This window comes from Tamandua tetradactyla, chromosome 16 (assembly GCF_023851605.1).
Source record: "Tamandua tetradactyla isolate mTamTet1 chromosome 16, mTamTet1.pri, whole genome shotgun sequence".
Classification (NCBI taxonomy): Eukaryota; Metazoa; Chordata; class Mammalia; order Pilosa; family Myrmecophagidae; genus Tamandua; species Tamandua tetradactyla.
The window spans coordinates 61,255,404-61,260,546 of NC_135342.1; positions in this window are offsets into that span (position 1 = coordinate 61,255,404).

The following is a 5,143-nucleotide window of genomic DNA, read 5'->3' on the forward strand; positions in this document are numbered from 1 at the left end:
ATTATAGTAGACAACAAACTCAAAGGAGGCATCAAAATTATATGATATGCAGAGATTTGTGGCATTGGCTAGTAAATCATGGGGTGCCTAGAAATACAATAGAAGGGCAGTCTACTAAATTCTTGTTGGAGCTGTATAAACAAAAGAGTTCTAGGTCAAGGGAACAGAAGTCTAACCTGAATTACAAAAACACAGAGTCACGGCCCCTTAATCAATTTCCAGACTTGAAACAGTTTACAGACCCTGAGCCCCTTGAATGAAGGGGAGGCCAGGTCCCTATGGGGGAGAAACCTGTTACACTGCCACAAATTTATACTGTTAACCTTCCTCTAAGTCTTCCCCAAGGAAACCAACGGCCTTTTACCAGGGTAACTGTACATTGGGTAAAAGGAAATGATCAGATGTTTCGGGGATTATTAGACACTGGTTCAGAAGTGACATTAATTCCAGGGGACCCAAAACGTCACTCTGGACCACCAGTCAGAGTGGGGGCTTATGGAGGCCAGGTGATCAATGGAGTTTTAGCTCAGGTCCGTCTCACAGTGGGTCCAGTGGGCCCCCGGACCCATCCTGTAGTTATTTCCCCAGTTCCGGAATGTATAATTGGCATAGACATACTGAGCAACTGGCAGAATCCCCACGTTGGTTCTCTAACTCATGCAGTGAGGGCTATTATGGTGGGAAAGGCCAAGTGGAAGCCACTAGAACTGCCCCTACCAAGCAAAATAGTAAATCAAAAGCAATACCGTATTCATGGAGGGATTGCAGAGATTACTGCCACTCTTAAGGACTTGAAAGATGCAGGGGTGGTGATTCCCACCACATCCCCATTCAACTCTCCTATTTGGCCTGTGCAGAAAACAGATGGGTCTTGGAGAATGACAGTGGATTATCATAAACTCAACCAGGTGGTAACTCCAATTGCAGCTGCTGTTCCAGATGTAGTATCATTGCTTGAGCAAATCAATACATCACCTGGTACCTGGTATGCAGCTATTGATCTGGCAAATGCTTTTTTCTCAATAGCTATTAGTAAGGACCACCAGAAACAGTTTGCTTTCAGCTGGCAAGGTCAGCAATATACTTTCACTGTCCTACCTCAGGGGTATATCAACTCTCCAGCCCTATGTCATAATCTTGTTCGCAGAGACCTTGATCGTTTCTGCCTCCCACAAGACATCACACTGGTCCATTATATTGATGATATCATGTTGATTGGACCTAGTGAGCAAGAAGTAGCGACTACTCTAGATTTACTGGTAAGGCATTTGCGTGTCAGAGGATGGGAGATAAATCCAACAAAAATACAGGGGCCTTCCACCTCAGTAAAATTTCTAGGTGTCCAGTGGTGTGGGGCATGTCGAGATATCCCTTCCAAGGTGAAGGATAAATTGCTGCATCTGGCCCCTCCCACAACCAAAAAAGAGGCACACACCTAGTTGGTCTTTTTGGATTTTGGCGACAACATATTCCTCATTTGGGTGTGCTACTCTGACCCATTTATCGAGTGACCAGAAAAGCTGCTAATTTTGACTGGGGACCTGAACAAGAGGAGGCTCTGCAACAGGTCCAGGCTGCTGTGCAAGCTGCTCTGCCACTTGGGCCGTATGATCCAGCAGATCCAATGGTGCTGGAAGTGTCAGTGGCAAATAGAGATGCTGTCTGGAGCCTTTGGCAGGCCCCTATAGGAGAATCACAACGCAGACCCTTGGGATTTTGGAGCAAAGCCTTACCATCTGCTGCAGATAACTACTCTCCTTTTGAGAAACAGCTTTTGGCCTGCTACTGGGCCTTAGTAGAGACTGAACGCTTAAAACATGGGCCACCAAGTTACCATGAGACCTGAGTTGCCTATCATGAGTTGGGTGCTGTCTGACCCACCAAGCCATAAAGTTGGGCGTGCACAGCAGCACTCTATTGTAAAGTGGAAATGGTATATACGAGATAGAGCCAGAGCAGGTCCTGAAGGCACAAGTAAGTTAGATGAAGAAGTGGCACAAATGCCCATGGTTTCCACTCCTGCTGCCACATTACCTTCTCTTTCCCAGAACAGAGCTATGGCTTCTCGGGGAGTTCCTTACAGTGATTTGACTGAGGAAGAGAAAACTCGGGCCTGGTTTACAGATGGTTCAGCACGATATGCAGGTACCACCCGAAAGTGGACAGCTGCAGCATTACAACCCTTTTCTGGGGTGTCCTTGAAGGACAGTGGTGAGGGGAAATCCTCCCAGTGGGCAGAACTTCGAGCAGTGCACCTGGTTGTTCATTTTGCTTGGAAGGAAAACTGGCCAGAGGTGCATTTGTATACTGACTCATGGGCTGTTGCTAATGATTTGGCTGGATGGTCAGGGACTTGGAAAGACCATAATTGGAAAATTGGTGACAAAGAGGTCTGGGGAAGAAGTATGTGGATACACCTTTCTGAGTGGGCTAAAAGCATGAAGATATTTGTGTCCCATGTGAATGCACACCAGAGGGTGACTTCACCAGAGGAAGATTTTAATAATCAAGTGGATAAGATGACCCGTTCTATGGATACCAGTCAGCCTCTTTCCCCAGCAACTCCTGTCATTGCCCAATGGGCTCATGAACAAAGTGGTCATGGTGGTAGGGATGGAGGTTATGCATAGGCTCAGCAACATGGACTTCCACTCACCAAGGCTGACCTGGCTACAGCCACTGCTGAGTGCCCAATCTTCCAGCAGCAGAGACCCACACTCAGCCCCTGATATGGCACCATTCCCCGAGGTGACCAGCCAGCTACATGGTGGCAGGTTGATTACATTGGACCACTCCCTTCATGGAAGGGGCAGTGATTTGTTCTAACTGGAATAGACACATACTCTGGATATGGGTTTGCTTTCCCTGCATGCAATGCTTCTGCCAAAACTACTATCCGTGGGCTTACAGAATGCCTTATCCATCGTCATGGTATTCCACGTAGCATTGCTTCGGATCAAGGAACACACTTCACAGCAAATGAAGTGCGGGAATGGGCACATGCTCATGGAATTCTCTGGTCTTACCATGTTCCCCATCATCCAGAAGCAGCTGGATTGATAGAACGGTGGAGTGGCCTTTTGAAAACTCAATTACGGTGCCAACTAGGTGGCAAAAACTTGAAAGGCTGGGGTAATGTTCTCCAGGAAGCTGTGTATGCTCTGAATCAGTGTCCGCTGTATGGTGCTGTTTCTCCCATAGCCAGGATTCATGGGTCCAGGAACCAAGGGGTGGAAATGGGTGTGGTGCCACTCACTATTACTCCTAGTGATCCACTAGGAAAATTTTTTCTTCCTGTCCCTGCTACCCTGAGTTCTGCTGGTCTACAGGTTTTAGTTCCAAAACGGGGTGTGCTTTCTCCAGGAGAAACAACAGTGATACCACTGAACTGGAAGTTAAGATTGCCACCTGGTCACTTTGGGCTACTTATGCCTCTGGATCAACACACCAAGAAGGGGATTACATTATTGTCTGGGGTAATTGACCCTGACTATCAGAAAGAAGTAGGACTGCAACTACATAATGGAGGTAAAGAAGAGTTTTCTTGGAATATAGGAGATCCCCTGGGGCGTCTATTAGTACTACCATGCCCTGTGATTAAAATCAATGGAAAACTGCAACAACACAATCCAGGCAGGACCACTAATGGCTCCGAGACTTCAGGAATGAAGGTTTGGGTCACCCCACCAGGCCAAGAACCACGGCCAGCTGAAGTGCTTGCTGAGGGGAAAGGGAACATGGAATGGGTAGTGGAAGAAGGTAGTGATAAATATGAACTTCGACCACGTGATCAGTTACAGAAACGAGGACTGTAATGCTGTTTTGTTCATGCTATACTATTTAAGTTGTAACATATCAAGTTTAAGAATGAATGTTGCCCAAGGATTTGCACCCTATTCTGGAGAGATTTAATGTGTTTCCAGTTATATGCAGAACAGTTGAGTATTGTCAGGTAAAAGAAAAAATGTGTGCTTATTTGTTTTCATTTGGAAATTAAGTATGGTCTAAGGTGATATATATATATATATGTGCCAAGTTGACAAGGGGTGGACTGTCATGGTTAGGGACAGGTGTCAACTTGGCCAAGTTGTGGTACCTGTTCATCTGATTGGGCAAACGCTGGCCTGTCTGTTGCAATGAGGACATTTCATAGGATTAGGTCATGATCACGTCAGCTACATCCATAGCCGATTCCATTTGTAATCAGCCAAAGGGGAGTGTCTTCTGCAATTAGTGATGCTAAATGCAATCATGGGAAGCCTTTTAAGGAGGACTCAGAGGAGACAGGTTCCATTCCTGCTTTGGCGGGTGAGCCTCTCCTGTGGAGTTCATCCAGGCCATCCATCGGAGTCATCGACTTTGCAGCCTGCCCTGTGGATTTTGGGCTCTGTGTTCCTACGGTCACGTGAGACACTTTCATAAATTTTATATTTGCAAGTGTTCCCTGTTGATTCTGTTTCTCTAGAGAACCCTAACTAATACAGGCATGAACAACCAACTTTGACTCAAGAAGAAATAGATGACCTCAACAAACCAATCACAAGTAAAGAAATTGAATCAGTCATTCAAAAGCTTCCCAAAAAGAAAAGTCCAGGACCAGACGACTTCACATGTGAATTCTACCAAACATTCCAGAAAGAATTAGTACCAATCCTGCTCAAACTCTTCAAAAAAATTGAAGTGGAGGGAAAGCTACCTAATTCATTCTATGAAGCCAACATCACCCTCATACCAAAACCAGGCAAAGATATTACTAAAAAAGAAAACTACAGACCAATCTCTCTAATGAATATAGATGCAAAAATCCTCAACAAAATTCTAGCAAATCGAATCCAGCAACACATTAAAAGAATTATACATCATGACCAAGTAGGATTCATCCTAGGTATGTAAGGATAGTACAACCTAAGAAAATCAATTAATGTAATACACCATATCAACAAATCAAAGCAGAAAAATCACGTGATCATCTCAATTGATGCAGAGAAGGCATTTGACAAGATTCAACATCTTTTCATGTTGAAAACACTTCAAAGGATAGGAATACAAGGGAATTTCCTTAAAATTATAAAGGGAATATGTGAAAAACCCACAGCTAATATCGTTCTCAATGGGGAAAAACTGAAAACTTTCCCCCTCAGAT